The sequence below is a fragment of the Triturus cristatus genome, chromosome 3_2 (assembly GCF_964204655.1).
Source record: "Triturus cristatus chromosome 3_2, aTriCri1.1, whole genome shotgun sequence".
Classification (NCBI taxonomy): Eukaryota; Metazoa; Chordata; class Amphibia; order Caudata; family Salamandridae; genus Triturus; species Triturus cristatus.
Window position 1 is genome coordinate 676006 of NC_140584.1, and position 26552 is coordinate 702557.

Below are 26552 nucleotides of genomic sequence, written 5' to 3' on the forward strand. Positions count from 1 at the left end.
AACCATTAGGCCAGAGTACGAGTCTAAGACCTTAGCTATTAGGTCAGAGTACGAGTCTAAGACCTTAGCTATTAGGCCAGCGTAAGAGTTAAGACCTTAACCATTAGGCCACAATACGAGTCTAAGACCTTAGCTATTAGGCCAGAGTAAGAGTTAAGACCTTAACCAGTAGGCCAGAGTAAGAGTTAAGACCTTAACCATTAGGCCAGAGTACGAGTCTAAGACCTTAGCAATTAGTCCAGAGTAAGAGTTAAGACCTTAGCTATTAGGCCAGAGTACGAGTCTAAGACCTTAACCAGTAGGCCAGAGTAAGAGTTAAGACCTTAACCATTAGGCCAGAGTATGAGTCTAAGACCTTAGCTATTAGGCAGGAGTAAGAGTTAAGACCTTAACCAGTAGGCCAGAGTAAGAGTTAAGACCTTAACCAGTAGGCCAGAGTAAGAGTTAAGACCTTAACCTGTAGGCCATAGTACGAGTATATGTCCTTAGCTATTAGACCAGAGTAAGAGTTAAGACCTTAGCTCTTAGGCCATATTACGAGTCTAAGACCTTTGCTATTAGGCCAGAGTAAGAGTTAAGACCTTAGCTATTTGGCCTGACTAAGAGTTAAGACCTTAACCAGTAGGCCAGATTTAGAGTTAAGACCTTAACCATTAGGCCAGAGTACGAGTCTAAGACCTTAGCTATTAGGCCAGAGTAAGAGTTAAGACATTAGCTATTAGGCCAGAGTAAGAGTTAAGACCTTAGCTATTAGGCCAGAGTACGAGTCTAAGACCTTAGCTATTATGCCAGAGTAAGAGTTAAGACCTTAACCAGTAGGCCAGAATACAAGTCTAATACCTTAGCTATTAGACCAGAGTAAGAGTTAAGACCTTAACCAGTAGGCCAGAGTAAGAGTTAAGACCTTAGCTATTAGGCCAGAGTACGAGTCTAAGACCTTAGCTATTATGCCAGAGTAAGAGTTAAGACCTTAACCAGTAGGCCAGAGTACGAGTCTCAAACCTTAGCTATTAGGCCAGAGTAAGAGTTAAGACCTTAACCAGTAGGCCAGAGTAAGAGTTAAGACCTTACCATTAGGCCAGAGTATGAGTTTAAGACCTTAGCTATTAGGCCAGAGTAAGAGTTAAGACCTTAGCTATTAGGCCAGAGTAAGAGTTAAGACCTTAACCAGTAGGCCAGAGTAAGAGTTAAGACCTTAGCTATTAGGCCAGAGTAGGAGTTAAAAGCTTAACCATTAGGCCAGAGTACGAGTCTAAGACCTTATCTATTAGGCCAGAGTACGAGTCTAAGACCTTAGCTATTAGGCCAGAGTAAGATTTAAGACCTTAACCAGTAGGCCAGAGTAAGAGTTAAGACCTTAACCAGTAGGCCAGAGTATGAGTCTAAGACCTTAGCTATTAGGCCAGAGTAAGAGTTAAGACCTTAGCTATTAGGCCAGAGTAAGAGTTAAGACCTTAACCAGTAGGCCAGAGGAAGAGTTAAGACCTTAACCATTAGGCCAGAGTACGAGTCTAAGACCTTAGCTATTAGGCCAGAGTACGAGTCTAAGACCTTAACCAGTAGGCCAGAGTAATAGTTAAGACCTTAACCATTAGGCCAGAGTACGAGTCTAAGACCTTAGCTATTAGGCCAGAGTAAGAGTTAAGACCTTAACCAGTAGGCCAGAGTAAGAGTTAAAACCTTAACCATTAGGCCAGAGTACGAGTCTAAGACCTTAGCTATTAGGCCAGAGTAAGAGTTAAGACCTTAGCTATTAGGCCAGAGTAAGAGTTGAGACCTTAACCATTAGGCCAGAGTATGAGTCTAAGACGTTAACCAGTAGGCCAGAGTAAGAGTTAAGACCTTAACCATTAGGCCAGAGTACGAGTCTAAGACCTTAACCAGTAGGCCAGAGTAAGAGTTAAGACCTTAGCTATTAGTCCAGAGAAAGAGTTAAGACCTTAACCATTAGGCCAGAGTACGAATCTAAGACCTTAGCTACTAGGCCAGAGTACGAGTCTAAGACCTTAACTATTAGGCCAGCGTAAGAGTTAAGACCTTAGCTATTGAGCCAGCGTAAGAGTTAAGACCTTAACCAGTAGGCCAGAGTAAGAGTTAAGACCTTAACCAGTAGGCCAGAGTACGAGTCTAAGACCTTAGCTATTAGTCCAGAGTAAGAGTTAAGACCTTAGCTATTAGTCCAGTGTAAAAGTTAAGACCTTAACCATTAGGCCAGAGTACAAGTCTAAGACCTTAGCTATTAGGCCAGAGTAGGAGTTAAGACCTTAACCAATAGGCCAGAGTACGGGCCTAAGACCTTAGCTATTAGGCCAGAGTACGAGTCTAAGACCTTAGCTATTAGGCCAGAGTAAGAGTTAAGACCTTAACCAGTAGGCCAGAGTACGAGTCTAAGACCTTAGCTATTAGGCCAGAGTAAGAGTTAAGACCGTAGCTATTAGGCCAGAGTACGAGTCTAAGACCTTAGCTATTAGGCCAGAGTAAGAGTTAAGACCTTAACCAGTAGGCCAGAGTAAGAGTTAATACCTTAGCTATTAGGCCAGAGTAAGAGTTAAGACCTTAACCATTAGGCCAGAGTACGAGTCTAAGACCTTAGCTATTAGGTCAGAGTACGAGTCTAAGACCTTAGCTATTAGGCCAGCGTAAGAGTTAAGACCTTAACCATTAGGCCACAATACGAGTCTAATACCTTAGCTATTAGGCCAGAGTAAGAGTTAAGACCTTAACCAGTAGGCCAGAGTAAGAGTTAAGACCTTAACCATTAGGCCAGAGTACGAGTCTAAGACCTTAGCAATTAGTCCAGAGTAAGAGTTAAGACCTTAGCTATTAGGCCAGAGTACGAGTCTAAGACCTTAACCAGTAGGCCAGAGTAAGAGTTAAGACCTTAACCATTAGGCCAGAGTATGAGTCTAAGACCTTAGCTATTAGGCAGGAGTAAGAGTTAAGACCTTAACCAGTAGGCCAGAGTAAGAGTTAAGACCTTAACCAGTAGGCCAGAGTAAGAGTTAAGACCTTAACCTGTAGGCCATAGTACGAGTATATGTCCTTAGCTATTAGACCAGAGTAAGAGTTAAGACCTTAGCTCTTAGGCCATATTACGAGTCTAAGACCTTTGCTATTAGGCCAGAGTAAGAGTTAAGACCTTAGCTATTTGGCCTGACTAAGAGTTAAGACCTTAACCAGTAGGCCAGATTTAGAGTTAAGACCTTAACCATTAGGCCAGAGTACGAGTCTAAGACCTTAGCTATTTGGCCAGAGTAAGAGTTAAGACCTTAACCAGTAGGCCAGAGTAAGAGTTAAGACCTTAACCATTAGGCCAGAGTACGAGTCTAAGACCTTAGCTATTAGGCCAGAGTAATAGTTAAGACCTTAACCAGTAGGCCAGAGTTAGAGATAAGACCTTAACCAGTAGGCCAGAGTATGAGTCTAAGATCTTAGCTATTAGGCCAGAGTAAGAGTTAAGACCTTAACCATTAGGCCAGAGTACGAGTCTAAGACCTTAGCTATTAGGCCAGAGTAAGAGTTAAGACCTTAACCAGTAGGCCAGAGTAAGAGTTAAGACCTTAACCATTAGGCCAGAGTATGAGTCTAGGACCATAGCTATTAGGCCAGAGTAAGAGTTAAGACCTTAGCAATTAGGCCAGCGTAAGAGTTAAGACCTTAACCAGTAGGCCAGAGTAAGAGTTAAGAACTTTACCATTAGGCCAGAGTACGAGACTGAGACCTTAGCTATTAGGCCAGAGTAAGAGTTAAGACCATAACCAGTAGGCCAGAGTAAGAGTTAAGACCTTAACCAGTAGGCCAGAGCACAAGTCTAAGACCTTAGCTATTAGTCCAGAGTAAGAGTTAAGACCTTAGCTATTAGGCCAGAGTACGAGTCTAAGACCTTAGCTATTAGGCCAGAGTAAGAGTTGAGACCTTAACCATTAGGCCAGAGTACGAGTCTAAGACCTTAACTAGTAGGCCAGAGTAAGAGTTAAGACCTTAACCATTAGGCCAGAGTACGAGTCTAAGACCTTAACCAGTAGGCCAGAGTAAGAGTTAAGACCTTAACCATTAGGCCAGAGTACGAGTCTAAGACCTTAGCTATTAGGCAGGAGTAAGAGTTAAGACCTTAGCTATTAGGCCAGAGTAAGAGTTAAGACCTTAACCAGTAGGCCAGAGTAGGAGTCTAAGACCTTAGCTATTAGGCCAGAGTAAGACTTAAGACCTTAACCAGTAGGCCAGAGTAAGAGTTAAGACCTTAACCATTAGGCCAGAGTATGATTCTAAGACCTTAGCTATTAGGCCAGAGTACGAGTCTAAGACCTTAGCTATTAGGCCAGAGTAAGAGTTAAGACCTTAGCTATTAGGCCAGAGTAAGGGTTAGGACCTTAGCTATTAGGCCAGAGTAAGAGTTAAGACCTTAACCATTAGGCCAGAGTATGAGTCTAAGACCTTAGCTATTAGGCCAGAGTAAAATTTAAGACCTTAACCATTAGGCCAGAGTACGAGTCTAAGACCTTAGCTATTAGGTCAGAGTACGAGTCTAAGACCTTAGCTATTAGGCCAGCGTAAGAGTTAAGACCTTAACCATTAGGCCACAATACGAGTCTAAGACCTTAGCTATTAGGCCAGAGTAAGAGTTAAGACCTTAACCAGTAGGCCAGAGTAAGAGTTAAGACCTTAACCATTAGGCCAGAGTACGAGTCTAAGACCTTAGCAATTAGTCCAGAGTAAGAGTTAAGACCTTAGCTATTAGGCCAGAGTACGAGTCTAAGACCTTAACCAGTAGGCCAGAGTAAGAGTTAAGACCTTAACCATTAGGCCAGAGTATGAGTCTAAGACCTTAGCTATTAGGCAGGAGTAAGAGTTAAGACCTTAACAAGTAGGCCAGAGTAAGAGTTAAGACCTTAACCAGTAGGCCAGAGTAAGAGTTAAGACCTTAACCTGTAGGCCATAGTACGAGTATATGTCCTTAGCTATTAGGCCAGAGTAAGAGTTAAGACCTTAGCTATTAGGCCATATTACGAGTCTAAGACCTTTGCTATTAGGCCAGAGTAAGAGTTAAGACCTTAGCTATTTGGCCTGACTAAGAGTTAAGACCTTAACCAGTAGGCCAGATTTAGAGTTAAGACCTTAACCATTAGGCCAGAGTACGAGTCTAAGACCTTAGCTATTTGGCCAGAGTAAGAGTTAAGACCTTAACCAGTAGGCCAGAGTAAGAGTTAAGACCTTAACCATTAGGCCAGAGTACGAGTCTAAGACCTTAGCTATTAGGCCAGAGTAATAGTTAAGACCTTAACCAGTAGGCCAGAGTTAGAGATAAGACCTTAACCAGTAGGCCAGAGTATGAGTCTAAGATCTTAGCTATTAGGCCAGAGTAAGAGTTAAGACCTTAACCATTAGGCCAGAGTACGAGTCTAAGACCTTAGCTATTAGGCCAGAGTAAGAGTTAAGACCTTAACCAGTAGGCCAGAGTAAGAGTTAAGACCTTAACCATTAGGCCAGAGTATGAGTCTAGGACCATAGCTATTAGGCCAGAGTAAGAGTTAAGACCTTAGCAATTAGGCCAGCGTAAGAGTTAAGACCTTAACCAGTAGGCCAGAGTAAGAGTTAAGAACTTTACCATTAGGCCAGAGTACGAGACTGAGACCTTAGCTATTAGGCCAGAGTAAGAGTTAAGACCATAACCAGTAGGCCAGAGTAAGAGTTAAGACCTTAACCAGTAGGCCAGAGCACAAGTCTAAGACCTTAGCTATTAGTCCAGAGTAAGAGTTAAGACCTTAGCTATTAGGCCAGAGTACAAGTCTAAGACCTTAGCTATTAGGCCAGAGTAAGAGTTGAGACCTTAACCATTAGGCCAGAGTACGAGTCTAAGACCTTAACTAGTAGGCCAGAATAAGAGTTAAGACCTTAACCATTAGGCCAGAGTACGAGTCTAAGACCTTAACCAGTAGGCCAGAGTAAGAGTTAAAACCTTAACCATTAGGCCAGAGTACGAGTCTAAGACCTTAGCTATTAGGCAGGAGTAAGAGTTAAGACCTTAGCTATTAGGCCAGAGTAAGAGTTAAGACCTTAACCAGTAGGCCAGAGTAGGAGTCTAAGACCTTAGCTATTAGGCCAGAGTAAGAGTTAAGACCTTAACCAGTAGGCCAGAGTAAGAGTTAAGACCTTAACCATTAGGCCAGAGTATGATTCTAAGACCTTAGCTATTAGGCCAGAGTACGAGTCTAAGACCTTAGCTATTAGGCCAGAGTAAGAGTTAAGACCTTAGCTATTAGGCCAGAGTAAGGGTTAGGACCTTAGCTATTAGGCCAGAGTAAGAGTTAAGACCTTAACCATTAGGCCAGAGTATGAGTCTAAGACCTTAGCTATTAGGCCAGAGTAAAATTTAAGACCTTAACCAGTAGGCCAGAGTAAGAGTTAAGACCTCAGCTATTAGGCCAGAGTAAGAGTTAAGACCTTAACCAGTAGGCCAGAGTAAGAGTTGAGACCTTAACCATTAGGCCAGAGTACGAGTCTAAGACCTTAGCTATTAGGCCAGAGTAAGTGTTAAGACCTTAACCAGAAGGCCCGAGTAAGAGTTAAGACCTTAACCTGCAGGCCATAGTACGAGTCTAAGACCTTAGCTATTAGGCCAGAGTACGAGTCCAAGACCTTAGCTGTTAGGCCAGAGTAAGAGTTAAGACCTTAACCAGTAGGCCAGAGTAAGAGTTAAGACCTTAGCTATTTGGCCTGACTAAGAGTTAAGACCTTAACCAGTAGGCCAGATTTAGAGTTAAGACCTTAACCATTAGGCCAGAGTACGAGTCTAAGACCTTAGCTATTTGGCCAGAGTAAGAGTTAAGACCTTAACCAGTAGGCCAGAGTAAGAGTTAAGACCTTAACCATTAGGCCAGAGTACGAGTCTAAGACCTTAGCTATTAGGCCAGAGTAATAGTTAAGACCTTAACCAGTAGGCCAGAGTTAGAGATAAGACCTTAACCAGTAGGCCAGAGTATGAGTCTAAGATCTTAGCTATTAGGCCAGAGTAAGAGTTAAGACCTTAACCATTAGGCCAGAGTACGAGTCTAAGACCTTAGCTATTAGGCCAGAGTAAGAGTTAAGACCTTAACCAGTAGGCCAGAGTAAGAGTTAAGACCTTAACCATTAGGCCAGAGTATGAGTCTAGGACCATAGCTATTAGGCCAGAGTAAGAGTTAAGACCTTAGCAATTAGGCCAGCGTAAGAGTTAAGACCTTAACCAGTAGGCCAGAGTAAGAGTTAAGAACTTTACCATTAGGCCAGAGTACGAGACTGAGACCTTAGCTATTAGGCCAGAGTAAGAGTTAAGACCATAACCAGTAGGCCAGAGTAAGAGTTAAGACCTTAACCAGTAGGCCAGAGCACAAGTCTAAGACCTTAGCTATTAGTCCAGAGTAAGAGTTAAGACCTTAGCTATTAGGCCAGAGTACGAGTCTAAGACCTTAGCTATTAGGCCAGAGTAAGAGTTGAGACCTTAACCATTAGGCCAGAGTACGAGTCTAAGACCTTAACTAGTAGGCCAGAATAAGAGTTAAGACCTTAACCATTAGGCCAGAGTACGAGTCTAAGACCTTAACCAGTAGGCCAGAGTAAGAGTTAAAACCTTAACCATTAGGCCAGAGTACGAGTCTAAGACCTTAGCTATTAGGCAGGAGTAAGAGTTAAGACCTTAGCTATTAGGCCAGAGTAAGAGTTAAGACCTTAACCAGTAGGCCAGAGTAGGAGTCTAAGACCTTAGCTATTAGGCCAGAGTAAGAGTTAAGACCTTAACCAGTAGGCCAGAGTAAGAGTTAAGACCTTAACCATTAGGCCAGAGTATGATTCTAAGACCTTAGCTATTAGGCCAGAGTACGAGTCTAAGACCTTAGCTATTAGGCCAGAGTAAGAGTTAAGACCTTAGCTATTAGGCCAGAGTAAGGGTTAGGACCTTAGCTATTAGGCCAGAGTAAGAGTTAAGACCTTAACCATTAGGCCAGAGTATGAGTCTAAGACCTTAGCTATTAGGCCAGAGTAAAATTTAAGACCTTAACCAGTAGGCCAGAGTAAGAGTTAAGACCTCAGCTATTAGGCCAGAGTAAGAGTTAAGACCTTAACCAGTAGGCCAGAGTAAGAGTTGAGACCTTAACCATTAGGCCAGAGTACGAGTCTAAGACCTTAGCTATTAGGCCAGAGTAAGTGTTAAGACCTTAACCAGAAGGCCCGAGTAAGAGTTAAGACCTTAACCTGCAGGCCATAGTACGAGTCTAAGACCTTAGCTATTAGGCCAGAGTACGAGTCCAAGACCTTAGCTGTTAGGCCAGAGTAAGAGTTAAGACCTTAACCAGTAGGCCAGAGTAAGAGTTAAGACCTTAGCTATTAGGCCAGAGTACGAGTCTAAGACCTTAGCTATTAGGCCAGAGTAAGAGTTAAGACATTAGCTATTAGGCCAGAGTAAGAGTTAAGACCTTAGCTATTAGGCCAGAGTACGAGTCTAAGACCTTAGCTATTATGCCAGAGTAAGAGTTAAGACCTTAACCAGTAGGCCAGAAAACAAGTCTAATACCTTAGCTATTAGACCAGAGTAAGAGTTAAGACCTTAACCAGTAGGCCAGAGTAAGAGTTAAGACCTTAACCATTAGGCCAGAGTATGAGTCTGTGGAAATATGGATTTTTCTGGTCAGTTATGTCCCCTATCTTGGACCCCAACGGTTTCATGTATGAATCATAAGTACATGTATGTTCCCTCCAGTTCCAGTTATGAAGACGCAAACACATGTGCGTCCACCGTCAACATGTCCTCTTTCAGATCCGCCATGAATAGGCCGGATATTCCATTCCTAAGTATGAAAGGCCACCGGCTTTATATGGTTCACTTATGCCATTTTACAGTTCAGGCAAGTAGGCCCTGATTCTGTCTTTTAGCTTTTCTTGCCTTCTCCCTCTGAAAGCTCCAGTCTGAGCCTGCATCTGTGACCATGAACTTTGTCTCATTCCCTGCGCGGCTCACGGTGCCTGACATCAGCCTGTGGCCTGCCAAAAACTGTATTTCACCTTCGAAATTATCTGCTCCGCTCCCTGCCCAATGCATTCCTGTCTAGTAGTTTAAGTAAACATTCTTCCAGCTACCGGGCAAAGGCCCGGCTTCTCTGTCTTTATGCAAGTAATTCATAGCCCTATTATTATGGAAGACTTCTGCCCTCGCATCTAGTGTAGACACTTAGACGCTTGTACACGCACTAACAGTCAGTATAGTCAGTATAGAATAAGATTCTACTCTAAGAGACCTCTCTTTTGGATAACATAGTTCTTTAAACATAGGATGTTAGATATGATTTGGGATTAGGTTGACTCGACCCTCCAGACTTCTGTCGCCACATGTAGAGCTAAATGTCAAGTCCCCTTCACCCTCTAGTCGCACGTCAATCACACGTCATGCTGCTACGCGCGCATTTCTGCCAAGTATTTCTGCTGATATTACGAAATTCTTTCATGGAACCACCCCATTATGACATCATACCTGATGACGTTCTTTAGTTACACCCAGTTACGCCCACTTTTGCTACGCATGTATGTTTTATCTTCACTATCAATTGTTACGCCTCCTGCATTTGCTTCACTGTAATGCCTATTGTATAAAAGTGATTACTTATCAATAAAGTATGTACTTCACTTCCTGAACCTCCGTGGTGATGGAACCTGTAGTCACCGATTCGAATCGTCCATTGGAATAAAGCCCATTCCGAACCTCTAATATCACGGATTCTGCCTCTTATTTTACTGAGCTGTTTTTATTATGTTTCTGTATCAAATTAAGTCCCGGTAATTAAATTATTTACCACATGAATGGCGCCCGAACAGGGACACTTTCTCATCTCACGCGCCGGCGGTGCGTTGCAGGCCCGGTCTCCTGCCACAGCTGGACGGACAACAACGCGTACCAGCAGGATTTCCTGTATCTCCCTCCGGTCAAGCGGGGGCAACTGAGGCTGCGATCAACACCCAGACGAGGCGGTGAGAAGTGCGAAGTATCCCGACCAGAGCCTAGCTGAGAGAGCAAGATCTGAGGTATACAGAGGCCCACCAAGTTCCGAAGTTCCGAAGTTCCGAGGTTTCCGATGTTCCGAAGTTTCCGAAGTTTTCGAGTCGAGTCCAGTCCAGTTCAGTTCAGTTCCGTTCCGAGGCCTTCCGTTCCGAGCTACCCGGTGAGTACCATTGCCGGGGAGGCGTTCTGGCGTGCACATAAGTTGTGCCGGTCCAGACGGGTTTGGGTACACAAATCCGGTCTGCACTGTTTTAGCAGTGTATCTGTACTGTTTAGCAGTATATCTAGTGTATCAAGTATATAAATTCAGAATAATTCAGTTAATGCCGAGGATTATATCTTGTGATTAAGTTTTCTTAGATCGTCATCATCATTGTTGCTCATTTAAACGTTAAATGTTAAATGTGTTAATATGTCCTGCATATTGTGGTGTGAATGACTGTTCATTATTGTGTTTATTGTATTAAGTTTGTTCAAGACCAAGTATCAGCTCAGTTCTCAATATGCCGCTCTTTTCGAAACTAAGACAGATCACAACTAGAAAAGGGGTACTCGAAGAAGCTGTTCCCATTCCTCCTAGGGACACTCCAGGGTACTTCATGTATCATAAACATGGCCTAGACGCCATATTATTTCTTGATCTATGGGTAGACTACACTAAGGAATTACCAGAAAGTCAGAGGTGGCCCGCAGCTGGGACCTGGGATGCAGATTGCATCGTGAAAATAGAGGAAGAATTATGGAAAAGGAAAGCTAGACAATCACAGAAAGACGCCATTGAATTATGGCGTAAAGAATCGTATAGACGTACAGAAAAAGCACGTAGACAGGAAGAGAAGAGTAAGGAAAATTCAAATAAAGTCCGAGAAAACCTATTAATTGAAGAAGGTACACGAGTGAAATCAGAACAAGTAGACAGACAAAGAAATGCCCTTATGAATGGTATGTATCCCCTTCTGGCCGAGGGATTACCTAAGGCTACTCCGGAGATCCCAAAAGACTTGCCACCCCCATTGTTCCCAATAAAAATGCATCCTAAGGGGCATCCTAGAACAGCAGAAGATGTTTTTCTTTCCTCATACTTAGATGACGTAGCTCCCGATTGCTAACCCCGCCCCACATAGACCGTCTGCAGGGGAGGTTCAACGCCAAGATCCTGTATCTGTATCCCTACAGCATCAAATCCTGACACAAGTTCCGGCAAGCACATCTGTTCCCACATCTGTTCCTACAGCTGCTTCTACAGCTGTGTCCACACCTATAGTTGCTGTATCGCGTTCAACGAATCCTTTCACGCCCGATACCCCAGACGGGGCTACCGGAGGTGCTACCAACTTTTTTTCTACGCCACCCAGAATAAATAAACGTACTTTTCAAGAATCAGCGCATCCACGTACCCCCAAACTCATAAATTCCCGCACGCTTAAAGAACTTCTTGTAGATTGTAGATATGACCCTGTGCCCGGCAAAGAGGACGAAATGATCCTGGCATCATTACGTATCAGACGAGCTGCGGTGTATTTAGGAAAGCTACCAGGAATGACTATGCATCTAGACAATATATATCATTTTGTCCAAACAGGGCGAGATTCTGAATGTATTAACAGAGCTATGGAATACCAGAAAGTGGAGATACAGGGGGAACTGTTACGTTTCCTCATAAATTGTGTGATCAGAAATCAAGACCGACCGGGGGTAGATCCGGAAATAATGCAAACCCTTACCAGATGGAGCCAGAATATATCAGAAGGGAGACATGATAGGCAAAAATGTATAATAGCCATGTGCCGAAAGATCCGTAAAGAAATAGAACGCTTACACGAAGAGAGATTAGCGGTGGATCAGTTTGAACAAAATGAGGAGGAGGAAGGATCAGGACTGCCCACAGGACAGTCAGAAACCATAGCCTATGTAGGTAGAGGAAGATCTTGTAATAGTACTAGATGTTTCACTGACCCGATACGTCCGATATGTTCAGATAATAACAGGAATTTCCAAACACCTATAATGAATATAAGGTCCCCCGAGCATTCGTTCCAAGCCGCTGACAAATTACTCCGAGAACGAAGGGGTTATCATTTACTCGATTCTATGGATGAACAAGAATTAGCCAGGTCAGCCGTTCATTGGGTTGACAGTCCTGGAAAATATGGTGATGATACAGTAGCACACACATTTTTGAACCTCACCCCAGATGAACAGCGTTTAGCTGGGTTTTATATGATTCAACAACTTCTTATACTTTATAAAAGTCAACATTCCGATCCTGGTCTTTTACCTGATATATTGACTGAATTACTCACGAATAGATGGAGAGGTTCAGGTACTAAGTTAATTAGAGATATACTAGAATCAAGAAAGCAGTACATTCTTTTTGTATGCCCAGAACATGTCTCACTGCCCATCAAGGAAAGAACGACGTATTACATGGACAGACAGAATCCCTTACGAGAAGTACACCCAGTAAAGGGCGAGGACAATGAGTTTAAACGTGTATATGTATATACGCCCATATCGAAAATAGAATTGTTAGAAATGAAGAAAGTGGTACCCAGTCATGACAAAGACCCAGCGGGTTTTCACCGAGAAATTAAAGACATGTTACTCATGGGAGAGTATACCTATCCCGACATTATGACAATATTAAAGGTATTAATGCCTGCTGGCATTTATGAAAAACTCAAGGAAAAATAGTGGGAGGTGGGAGACCAAAAGATAGACTGGACAGCATTAGAAAATGAAGAAAAAGCCCGAGGTCCAGGTTCGGGGCTTGGGGATAAAACTAAAGCACTACCAGGTTTACTAGTACAGGTACTGCCACGTTTATTAACTACGAAAAAGGAAGACTGGGGTGCAATCTCAGCCTGTAAACAAAAGCAAGATGAAGACACTAGTGATTTCTATGCCCGATTCGAAAAATGCTTTGGTATAAATAGTGGCATAAAAGCAAGTAGCGAATCATACCCGCATCTGTTTGTGACAAAATTAGTTGAAAATTCCTTGCCCCAAGTAAAGAATAGAGTATTAAAATTCGAGAGTACCTGGCAAGGTAATACCCCATCACAAATGTTACAAATGTTACAGTACCATTACAATAGAATTAGAGAGGAACAAGAACATGAACAGAGACGCATGAAAGACACAAAAATGAAAATGCTAGTCTCCCAGACAGTTCCAGCTGAAGGTCATAAAAAGGGTACGACACAGTCCGGTGATTCAGCAGGACCTGTAAAAGGGACATGCAACTATTGTAAACAACCAGGTCATTACATACACGATTGCCCAGTCCTGAAGCGTAATATCGCCACAGGTAAAACACAAGAAAGATCACGGCCACCTAGACAGGATCAGAATGAACAAGGAGCACCGCAGCATGCACAGTCCATGCCAGCTCCACAACAGTCTATACAGTTTGTGCCAGCTGCACCAGCGCTGCCTGTTGCTGCCACACAAACCACGACACGACAGCTGTACCAGACCGCACAGTATGACTATCCTGATTATCAACGATACGCATGAACCAGCCTAGAGAGGGAAGTTGACTTACCCCTTATCGAGGTCCCTGTAGACCAAGAAGGACCTTATGTACATAGTGAACTATTAGGCCAGGATAGAAAATGTTTACTTGATACAGGGGCAAGTCGAACAACTATAAAACGTAGTGAAGTTCCAGGGGCACCCCTCTCAGGCTCACAGAATATTTCCCTTGGTTTTTCAGGAAAACCTATTGTTAATGAAGTATCACAGCCTCTTCCACTTACGATAGGACCTTTGATCCGAACTACAGATTTATTGCTTACTAAATCATGTCCAGAAAACTTGTTAGGTATAAAAACACTGAAAGCTCTAGGAGCTATAATATGTTGTTCTCCGGAAGGAGTAAGATTGTTTTTACGCGATTTCAAAGGTCACTATGTGTCTCGAGACATGGATCCCCGACTGCAGACTTTACCTACACATTTATGGGCACAAGGCCCTACTGATGTTGGTTGCATGAATATTACACCATATCGAGTTACACTAAAGGCAGGAGTGGTACTACCACGAATGCGACAATACAAGTTACCACCAGATGCTGTAGTGGCTTTACTACAAATCATTGACGAGCTCATTGCCCAAGGAGTGGTTGTGGAAACAGACTCCAATGTATGTAATTCCCCGATAATTCCGATCCTTAAACGAACAGATCCAAAGGCCCCGCCAGTGTATCGATTGGTTATTGATCTGCGCGAATTGAACAAATGCATTGTGCCACAATTCCCTGTGGTCCCAGATATCTCGTCATTACTGACAGCTATTGATTGCGGAGCAACATTCTTTACTGTAATTGATCTCAAGAATGCTTTTTTCAGCGTCCCAATAGATCCGGAAAGCCAATACTTGTTCGGATTTAGTTTAAATGGACGTAGTTTTAAATTCACACGCGCACCTCAAGGATTTACAGAAAGCCCCAGCATCTATAGCCAAGCATTGAAACGAGAACTTGACAGTATCCACATGCCAGTCAACACTGCCCTGCTTCAATATGTCGATGATCTGCTGATCACCGCTAGAAGCGAACCTGAATGTGAGAAGGCATCACTGACAGTTTTACAATGTCTAGCCGAAAAGGGGCACAAGGTGTCCCCTTCTAAGCTGCAATTCTGTGTCCAGCGAGTTGTTTACCTTGGTCACTCGCTGTCCAAGGAGGGAAGGCAGCTTACACCCGACCGCATTCAGTTAATAGCTAACATGCCGATACCCATGACACAAAAGGAGGTGCGGGCTTTCATAGGCCTCACTTCATATTGTAGGCAGTGGATCCCTCAGTATGCATTTCTAGCAAAACCACTCATTCAATTGACAACACAGGAGGCAGCCACATCGACTGTTCTCCCTTGGACTCAGGAACATGCACAAGCTTTTGAAAGCCTAAAGAAAGCTTTATGTCAAGCACCCGTTTTAGCAACACCATGTTACTATAAACATTTTACACTCTTTGTTACAGAACGCGAAGGTACTGCTTTGTCAGTACTCACTCAGGAACAAGCAGGATCACACAAACCATGTGCTTATTTTTCTAGTACACTAGATCCCGTAGCTCAGGCTTTGCCTGCGTGCCTAAAATCAGTGGCAGCCACAGCTTTAGCAATCAGACAAAGCGATGCCATAGTATTAGGACATCCATTGACAGTTCAAGTACCACATGCAGTAGAGGTTCTCTTGAACCGCACACAAACACAACACTTGACTATAGCACGACTCACCGGTTACGAATTAACATTGTTTCAGCCACATATAGAAATCAGACGTTGTAGTACATTGAATCCTGCCACACTGTTACCAGTAAACGGAACAGACCCATTAGCTCATGATTGTAATGAAGTTATCACTATCACGACGAAACCCAGACAAGATTTAACAGACGTTCCATTGTCAGACCCAGACCTGACGTTTTATGTAGATGGTTCATGTATGAGAACAGGTACAGGAGAGTTAGTGGCCGCTTATGCAGTCACAACAGACGCTGAAATCATTGAAACAAATTGTATAAATACCTTGTCCGCTCAAGCAGCAGAGCTCACCGCTCTGACACAAGCCTGTATTCAAGCCACAAATAAAAAAGTCAACATATACACTGATTCACGTTACGCATTCGGAGTTGTACATGACTTCGGCGTGCTGTGGCGAGAGAGAGGTTATTTAACTTCTCACGGTGCCCACATTCAGCACGGACCCCTCATTCATGCCTTATTAGATGCAATACATCTACCCACTGCCATATCAATTATGAAATGTAAAGCTCATACGAAAGTTACTGATATCATTTCTCAAGGCAATGATCTAGCTGACAGAACAGCTAAACAGACTGCTCAAACTCAAATATCCGACATGACAAAGACAATAGTCCCGACACCAACACATTGCATGATGGTTAAGGATCCCGCTCTTGACGTAATTGACATACAGACACATGCTACTCCGGACGAAATAAAGAAATGGACTGAATTAGGAGGGATCCAAACGGATCAAGGATGGATGACGAAGGAAAAATCTGTGTGGTTCCTTCCTGATTCAATGGTCCAAGTCATTATTAACACTGTACATAGTCCAGCACATCTAGGAGAAAAAGCTATGCTAGACAGCATCCAACACATTTGGTTCAACAAACATTTACGAGCAGCAGCTAAACAAAAGGTTCGTACCTGTATGATATGTTGTCAGTTTAACCCAGGAAAAAGCATTCCCGTAGAACAGGGTGGATTTCAGCCCCCTGATCACCCTTTTGAAGTCCTCCAGATGGATTATATCCAGATGGAACGATGTCGAGGATTCAAATATGTTCTCGTAGTTGTCTGTGCTCTTTCCCGTTGGACAGAGGCATACCCGGTTTCAGATTACACTGCCCCAACTACTGCCAAACAGTTAGTTCGAGAATTCTTCCCACGGTACGGTTTACCACGTGTTGTCTACTCAGATAACGGCCAGCCGTTCTCATCCGAACTAATGAAACACGTTTCACTTTTGTTAGGTTATCAGTGGAAGTTTCACTGTGTCCGACACCCCGAGGCAGCAGGTCTCGTGGAAAGACATAATCAGACCCTGAAAATTAGATTGTCCAAAATTTGTAGAGAGAAAGGTGTCGACTGGGTAGTAGCCTTACCCGTTGCACTCTTTTACATGAGAATGGTAGCACACTCTCGAACAGGGCTATCCCCTTATGAGGTGATCTTCGGTAGACCACCAAATATGTGGGGGACGCCTATACCACGCAAAATAACTGATATTGACTGTAACATGCTGACAGATTACTTGGCTTCCTTGATGTCTGCACTACAATCTTGTCGTTCACAGGTAGCTGCAGCTTTTCCTGACAACACTGAGGTGAAACCCCATGACGTAATTCCAGGAGATTTGGTCTTAGTGAGGAACTTTGATCGGAAGTCTCAGCTGGATCCTAGGTGGAGGTCGCCTCAGCTCGTACTATTAACCACGAGGACAGCCGTGAAGATCGAGGGTCGAAAAGGCTGGATACATTCAAGTCATATCAAGAAATTTCATGGACTGTCGTCAGACGTAAACGACACACCTTGCGTGTCTTCCTCGATTGACTCTAAACTTCCTTTGGCTGAATTGAATAGTCGTGAACTATATAAACTAAAACTCAGGTCTAACCAGTCAGGCAATTTGATTGTTTAAGTCCTCTCCAAGGTGAATCGGTCGAATTTGTCTCTGACATGTATCCCTTAGACCTGTATAGAGAACGAAACAGAAGGATAAAACTGAAACGACATGCGTACTATAAATCACTGCGTAGTCATTGCACAGTGACGTTATTAATTCTGTTTTTCCTAAGTCTTTTAATAATTACTGCAAGTATATTGTTGCACATATGTTATCCTATTTCTAGACATGTTTATAATGTTACTGCTGAGCATTCTTTTAGTGAATTACCTCCGCATGAATTGTCATATAGATTTGCGCTGCGCAATAACACTTTTATTAGTATGTTACATCATTCCCATCAGGTTAGCAATGCTACAAATTGTTGGATATGTGGCCGACTCCCTCCCTATCAGAATTATAAAGGAATTCTACCTCTCTTTCCATACCCGTTCACACACAACGGCTCCTGTGGAGCATGGTTTAGTTTAATTAATTCCCAAGATTCGAACTCCGCAGTTTATCAAGACAACGGGGTATGGGGAAATCTGAACTTAGTTTTACTTAAAGTCTGCCACCCCAACAAGGAGGGACTTCCCAAAAGAACAGGAACTGATCTGGAGAACGAAGTGTATGGATTAGGTAATTTTACGCTTAATCTTATGATCCTAAATGTCGAATCCGAAGCTACTCCAATTTTGCCCGCCATGTCAGTATTTCCAGTAAAGGGTGAATTATGTATAAGAAAGAATGGTTCCATACATATGGGCCATAGTAGATGCACCACTGTAATAGAATTTAGTGATCAAGGCAAGTCGACATTTAGAGCTTCCCCCCATTCCTACTTCATATGTGGCCAGACAGCATACATACGCCTACCTCTAGATTGGGATGGTACCTGCTACATTGGATTCCTTTTGCCACCTGTTTTTCTAGCTCCTCCTGATTATCACAGAAATACTCATTTAGTACACGATAGAGAAAGGAGAGATCTCCCAATAGTCGATTACACTGAAACAGCATGGGAAAAATACACAGATTTCAATAAAGGTCTCTTTCCCTATATAGGTACCGTTACTAATAGTAAGCTGATACGTAGATTAACCAGAACTCTTGAAGCAGTAGTGAACGAAACTATTTCCGCCTTAGGCAATTTAACAGAAGAGCAGTCTGCTATGCGGATTGTTGTGCTTCAAAATCGTCTTGTCCTTGACGTCATCCTGGCCGATAGGGGCGGAGCTTGTAGGGTCATCGGATCAAGTTGTTGCATTTTCATACCAGAAAATTCGCCGTCAGTATATAAAGCCATAACTCGCCTTCATAAGATTGTAAGCCAGATACACCAGAATCCAGGCACCTGGACTTGGTCCGGTTGGTTTTGGAGTGTATTATCTACCTTTGGATGGAGGGTCCTATCCTTCCTAGGTATTGGCTTTCTCATACTATTCAGTTGCTGTCTATGTCTACAATGTGGACCAGCGATCTGTGGTCTGTGTGCCACATCGTGCATTCCACCACCAAGATTTCATTCATCCCAGAAGAAAAAAGAAGAACAAATGATGCTATATGAACAGATCAATGGATTGATGAAGATTGATATCTCTTGACGGGCAAGTAGGGGACAAGGAGGGAATGTGGAAATATGGATTTTTCTGGTCAGTTATGTCCCCTATCTTGGACCCCAACGGTTTCATGTATGAATCATAAGTACATGTATGTTCCCTCCAGTTCCAGTTATGAAGACGCAAACACATGTGCGTCCACCGTCAACATGTCCTCTTTCAGATCCGCCATGAATAGGCCGGATATTCCATTCCTAAGTATGAAAGGCCACCGGCTTTATATGGTTCACTTATGCCATTTTACAGTTCAGGCAAGTAGGCCCTGATTCTGTCTTTTAGCTTTTCTTGCCTTCTCCCTCTGAAAGCTCCAGTCTGAGCCTGCATCTGTGACCATGAACTTTGTCTCATTCCCTGCGCGGCTCACGGTGCCTGACATCAGCCTGTGGCCTGCCAAAAACTGTATTTCACCTTCGAAATTATCTGCTCCGCTCCCTGCCCAATGCATTCCTGTCTAGTAGTTTAAGTAAACATTCTTCCAGCTACCGAGCAAAGGCCCGGCTTCTCTGTCTTTATGCAAGTAATTCATAGCCCTATTATTATGGAAGACTTCTGCCCTCGCATCTAGTGTAGACACTTAGACGCTTGTACACGCACTAACAGTCAGTATAGTCAGTATAGAATAAGATTCTACTCTAAGAGACCTCTCTTTTGGATAACATAGTTCTTTAAACATAGGATGTTAGATATGATTTGGGATTAGGTTGACTCGACCCTCCAGACTTCTGTCGCCACATGTAGAGCTAAATGTCAAGTCCCCTTCACCCTCTAGTCGCACGTCAATCACACGTCATGCTGCTACGCGCGCATTTCTGCCAAGTATTTCTGCTGATATTACGAAATTCTTTCATGGAACCACCCCATTATGACATCATACCTGATGACGTTCTTTAGTTACACCCAGTTACGCCCACTTTTGCTACGCATGTATGTTTTATCTTCACTATCAATTGTTACGCCTCCTGCATTTGCTTCACTGTAATGCCTATTGTATAAAAGTGATTACTTATCAATAAAGTATGTACTTCACTTCCTGAACCTCCGTGGTGATGGAACCTGTAGTCACCGATTCGAATCGTCCATTGGAATAAAGCCCATTCCGAACCTCTAATATCACGGATTCTGCCTCTTATTTTACTGAGCTGTTTTTATTATGTTTCTGTATCAAATTAAGTCCCGGTAATTAAATTATTTACCACAAGTCTAAGATCTTAGCTATTAGGCCAGAGTAAGAGTTAAGACCTTAACCATTAGGCCAGAGTACGAGTCTAAGACCTTAGCTATTAGGCCAGAGTAAGAGTTAAGACCTTAACCAGTAGGCCAGAGTAAGAGTTAAGACCTTAACCATTAGGCCAGAGTACGAGTCTAGGACCATAGCTATTAGGCCAGAGTAAGAGTTAAGACCTTAGCAATTAGGCCAGCGTAAGAGTTAAGACCTTAACCAGTAGGCCAGAGTAAGAGTTAAGAACTTAACCATTAGGCCAGAGTACGAGACTAAGACCTTAGCTAATAGGCCAGAGTAAGAGTTAAGACCATAACCAGTAGGCCAGAGTAAGAGTTAAGACCTTAACCAGTAGGCCAGAGCACAAGTCTAAGACCTTAGCTATTAGTCCAGAGTAAGAGTTAAGACCTTAGCTATTAGGCCAGAGTACGAGTCTAAGACCTTAGCTATTAGGCCAGAGTAAGAGTTGAGACCTTAACCATTAGGCCAGAGTACGAGTCTAAGACCTTAACCAGTAGGCCAGAGTAAGAGTTAAGACCTTAACCATTAGGCCAGAGTACGAGTCTAAGACCTTAACCAGTAGGCCAGAGTAAGAGTTAAGACCTTAACCATTAGGCCAGAGTACGAGTCTAAGACCTTAGCTATTAGGCAGGAGTAAGAGTTAAGACCTTAGCTATTAGGCCAGAGTAAGAGTTAAGACCTTAACCAGTAGGCCAGAGTAGGAGTCTAAGACCTTAGCTATTAGGCCAGAGTAAGAGTTAAGACCTTAACCAGTAGGCCAGAGTAAGAGTTAAGACCTTAACCATTAGGCCAGAGTAAGGGTTAGGACCTTAGCTATTAGGCCAGAGTAAGAGTTAAGACCTTAACCATTAGGCCAGAGTATGAGTCTAAGACCTTAGCTATTAGGCCAGAGTAAAATTTAAGACCTTAACCAGTAGGCCAGAGTAGGAGTCTAAGACCTTAGCTATTAGGCCAGAGTACGAGTCTAAGACCTTAGCTATTAGGCCAGAGTAAGAGTTAAGACCTTAGCTATTAGGCCAGAGTAAGGGTTAGGACCTTAGCTATTAGGCCAGAGTAAGAGTTAAGACCTTAACCATTAGGCCAGAGTATGAGTCTAAGACCTTAGCTATTAGGCCAGAGTAAAATTTAAGACCTTAACCAGTAGGCCAGAGTAAGAGTTAAGACCTCAGCTATTAGGCCAGAGTAAGAGTTAAGACCTTAACCAGTAGGCCAGAGTAAGAGTTGAGACCTTAACCATTAGGCCAGAGTACGAGTCTAAGACCTTAGCTATTAGGCCAGAGTAAGTGTTAAGACCTTAACCAGAAGGCCCGAGTAAGAGTTAAGACCTTAACCTGCAGGCCATAGTACGAGTCTAAGACCTTAGCTATTAGGCCAGAGTACGAGTCCAAGACCTTAGCTGTTAGGCCAGAGTAAGAGTTAGGACCTTAACCAGTAGGCCAGAGTAAGAGTTAAGACCTTAGCTATTAGGCCAGAGTACGAGTCTAAGACCTTAGCTATTAGGCCAGAGTAAGAGTTAAGACATTAGCTATTAGGCCAGAGTAAGAGTTATGACCTTAGCTATTAGGCCAGAGTACGAGTCTAAGACCTTAGCTATTATGCCAGAGTAAGAGTTAAGACCTTAACCAGTAGGCCAGAAAACAAGTCTAATACCTTAGCTATTAGACCAGAGTAAGAGTTAAGACCTTAACCAGTAGGCCAGAGTAAGAGTTAAGACCTTAGCTATTAGGCCAGAGTACGAGTCTAAGACCTTAGCTATTATGCCAGAGTAAGAGTTAAGACCTTAACCAGTAGGCCAGAGTACGAGTCTCAAACCTTAGCTATTAGGCCAGAGTAAGAGTTAAGACCTTAACCAGTAGGCCAGAGTAAGAGTTAAGACCTTACCATTAGGCCAGAGTATGAGTCTAAGACCTTAGCTATTAGGCCAGAGTAAGAGTTAAGACCTTAGCTATTAGGCCAGAGTAAGAGTTAAGACCTTAACCAGTAGGCCAGAGTAAGAGTTAAGACCTTAGCTATTAGGCCAGAGTAGGAGTTAAAAGCTTAACCATTAGGCCAGAGTACGAGTCTAAGACCTTATCTATTAGGCCAGAGTACGAGTCTAAGACCTTAGCTATTAGGCCAGAGTAAGATTTAAGATCTTAACCAGTAGGCCAGAGTAAGAGTTAAGACCTTAACCAGTAGGCCAGAGTATGAGTCTAAGACCTTAGCTATTAGGCCAGAGTAAGAGTTAAGACCTTAGCTATTAGGCCAGAGTAAGAGTTAAGACCTTAACCAGTAGGCCAGAGGAAGAGTCTAAGACCTTAACCATTATGCCAGAGTACGAGTCTAAGACCTTAGCTATTAGGCCAGAGTACGAGTCTAAGACCTTAACCAGTAGGCCAGACTAAGAGTTAAGACCTTAACTATTAAGCCAGAGTACGAGTCTAAGACCTTAGCTATTAGGCAGGAGTAAGAGTTAAGACCTTAGCTATTAGGCCAGAGTAAGAGTTAAGACCTTAACCAGTAGGCCAGAGTACAAGTCTAAGACCATAGCTATTAGGCCAGAGTAAGAGTTAAGACCTTAACCAGTAGGCCAGAGTAAGAGTTAAGACCTTAACCATTAGGCCAGAGTACGAATCTAAGACCTTAGCTATTAGGCCAGAGTAAGAGATAAGACCTTAGCTATTAGGCCAGAGTAAGAGTTAAGACCTTAACCAGTAGGCCAGAGTAATAGTTAAGACCTTAGCTATTAGTCCAGAGTAAGAGTTAAGACCTTAACCAGTAGGCCAGAGTAAGAGTTAAGACCTTAACCATTAGGCCAGAGTACGAGTCTAGGACCATAGCTATTAGGCCAGAGTAAGAGTTAAGACCTTAGCAATTAGGCCAGCGTAAGAGTTAAGACCTTAACCAGTAGGCCAGAGTAAGAGTTGAGACCTTAACCATTAGGCCAGAGTACGAGTCTAAGACCTTAGCTATTAGGCCAGAGTAAGTGTTAAGACCTTAACCAGAAGGCCCGAGTAAGATTTAAGACCTTAACCTGCAGGCCATAGTACGAGTCTAAGACCTTAGCTATTAGGCCAGAGTACGAGTCCAAGACCTTAGCTGTTAGGCCAGAGTAAGAGTTAAGACCTTAACCAGTAGGCCAGAGTAAGAGTTAAGACCTTAGCTATTAGGCCAGAGTACGAGTCTAAGACCTTAGCTATTAGGCCAGAGTAAGAGTTAAGACATTAGCTATTAGGCCAGAGTAAGAGTTAAGACCTTAGCTATTAGGCCAGAGTACGAGTCTAAGACCTTAGCTATTATGCCAGAGTAAGAGTTAAGACCTTAACCAGTAGGCCAGAAAACAAGTCTAATACCTTAGCTATTAGACCAGTGTAAGAGTTAAGACCACAACCAGTAGGCCAGAGTAAGAGTTAAGACCTTAACCATTAGGCCAGAGTATGAGTCTAAGATCTTAGCTATTAGGCCAGAGTAAGAGTTAAGACCTTAACCATTAGGCCAGAGTACGAGTCTAAGACCTTAGCTATTAGGCCAGAGTAAGAGTTAAGACCTTAACCAGTAGGCCAGAGTAAGAGTTTAGACCTTAACCAGTAGGCCAGAGTTAGAGATAAGACCTTAACCAGTAGGCCAGAGTATGAGTCTAAGATCTTAGCTATTAGGCCAGAGTAAGAGTTAAGACCTCAGCTATTAGGCCAGAGTACGAGTCTAGGACCATAGCTATTAGGCCAGAGTAAGAGTTAAGACCTTAGCAATTAGGCCAGCATAAGAGTTAAGACCTTAACCAGTAGGCCAGAGTAAGAGTTAAGAACTTAACCATTAGGCCAGAGTACGAGTCTCAAACCTTAGCTATTAGGCCAGAGTAAGAGTTAAGACCTTAACCAGTAGGCCAGAGTAAGAGTTAAGACCTTACCATTAGGCCAGAGTATGAGTCTAAGACCTTAGCTATTAGGCCAGAGTAAGAGTTAAGACCTTAGCTATTAGGCCAGAGTAAGAGTTAAGACCTTAACCAGTAGGCCAGAGTAAGAGTTAAGACCTTAGCTATTAGGCCAGAGTAGGAGTTAAAAGCTTAACCATTAGGCCAGAGTACAAGTCTAAGACCTTATCTATTAGGCCAGAGTACGAGTCTAAGACCTTAGCTATTAGGCCAGAGTAAGATTTAAGATCTTAACCAGTAGGCCAGAGTAAGAGTTAAGACCTTAACCAGTAGGCCAGAGTAAGAGTTAAGAACTTAACCATTAGGCCAGAGTACGAGACTAAGACCTTAGCTATTAGGCCAGAGTAAGAGTTAAGACCATAACCAGTAGGCCAGAGTAAGAGTTAAGACCTTAACCAGTAGGCCAGAGCACAAGTCTAAGACCTTAGCTATTAGTCCAGAGTAAGAGTTAAGACCTTAGCTATTAGGCCAGAGTACGAGTCTAAGACCTTAGCTATTATGCCAGAGTAAAAGTTGAGACCTTAACCATTAGGCCAGAGTATGAGTCTAAGACCTTAACCAGTAGGCCAGAGTAAGAGTTAAGACCTTAACCATTAGGCCAGAGTACGAGTCTAAGACCTTAACCAGTAGGCCAGAGTAAGAGTTAAGACCTTAACCATTAGGCCAGAGTACGAGTCTAAGACCTTAGCTATTAGGCAGGAGTAAGAGTTAAGACCTTAGCTATTAGGCCAGAGTAAGAGTTAAGACCTTAACCAGTAGGCCAGAGTAGGAGTCTAAGACCTTAGCTATTAGGCCAGAGTAAGAGTTAAGACCTTAACCAGTAGGCCAGAGTAAGAGTTAAGACCTTAACCATTAGGCCAGAGTATGATTCTAAGACCTTAGCTATTAGGCCAGAGTACGAGTCTAAGACCTTAGCTATTAGGCCAGAGTAAGAGTTAAGACCTTAGCTATTAGGCCAGAGTAAGGGTTAGGACCTTAGCTATTAGGCCAGAGTAAGAGTTAAGACCTTAACCATTAGGCCAGAGTATGAGTCTAAGACCTTAGCTATTAGGCCAGAGTAAAATTTAAGACCTTAACCAGTAGGCCAGAGTAAGAGTTAAGACCTCAGCTATTAGGCCAGAGTAAGAGTTAAGACCTTAACCAGTAGGCCAGAGTAAGAGTTGAGACCTTAACCATTAGGCCAGAGTACGAGTCTAAGACCTTAGCTATTAGGCCAGAGTAAGTGTTAAGACCTTAACCAGAAGGCCCGAGTAAGAGTTAAGACCTTAACCTGCAGGCCATAGTACGAGTCTAAGACCTTAGCTATTAGGCCAGAGTACGAGTCCAAGACCTTAGCTGTTAGGCCAGAGTAAGAGTTAAGACCTTAACCAGTAGGCCAGAGTAAGAGTTAAGACCTTAGCTATTAGGCCAGAGTACGAGTCTAAGACCTTAGCTATTAGGCCAGAGTAAGAGTTAAGACATTAGCTATTAGGCCAGAGTAAGAGTTAAGACCTTAGCTATTAGGCCAGAGTACAAGTCTAAGACCTTAGCTATTATGCCAGAGTAAGAGTTAAGACCTTAACCAGTAGGCCAGAAAACAAGTCTAATACCTTAGCTATTAGACCAGAGTAAGAGTTAAGACCTTAACCAGTAGGCCAGAGTAAGAGTTAAGACCTTAGCTATTAGGCCAGAGTACGAGTCTAAGCCTTAGCTATTATGCCAGAGTAAGAGTTAAGACCTTAACCAGTAGGCCAGAGTACGAGTCTCAAACCTTAGCTATTAGGCCAGAGTAAGAGTTAAGACCTTAACCAGTAGGCCAGAGTAAGAGTTAAGACCTTACCATTAGGCCAGAGTATGAGTCTAAGACCTTAGCTATTAGGCCAGAGTAAGAGTTAAGACCTTAGCTATTAGGCCAGAGTAAGAGTTAAGACCTTAACCAGTAGGCCAGAGTAACAGTTAAGACCTTAGCTATTAGGCCAGAGTAGGAGTTAAAAGCTTAACCATTAGGCCAGAGTACGAGTCTAAGACCTTATCTATTAGGCCAGAGTACTAGTCTAAGACCTTAGCTATTAGGCCAGAGTAAGATTTAAGATCTTAACCAGTAGGCCAGAGTAAGAGTTAAGACCTTAACCAGTAGGCCAGAGTATGAGTCTAAGACCTTAGCTATTAGGCCAGAGTAAGAGTTAAGACCTTAGCTACTAGGCCAGAGTAAGAGTTAAGACCCTAACCAGTAGGCCAGAGGGAGAGTTAAGACCTTAACCATTAGGCCAGAGTACGAGTCTAAGACCTTAGCTATTAGGCCAGAGTACGAGTCTAAGACCTTAACCAGTAGGCCAGAGTAAGAGTTAAGACCTTAACAATTAGGCCAGAGTACGAGTCTAAGACCTTAGCTATTAGGCAGGAGTAAGAGTTAAGACCTTAGCTATTAGGCCAGAGTAAGAGTTAAGACCTTAACCAGTAGGCCAGAGTACGAGTCTAAGACCATAGCTATTAGGCCAGAGTAAGAGTTAAGACCTTAACCAGTAGGCCAGAGTAAGAGTTAAGACCTTAACCATTAGGCCGGAGTACGAGTCTAAGACCTTAGCTATTAGGCCAGAGTAAGAGATAAGACCTTAGCTATTAGGCCAGAGTAAG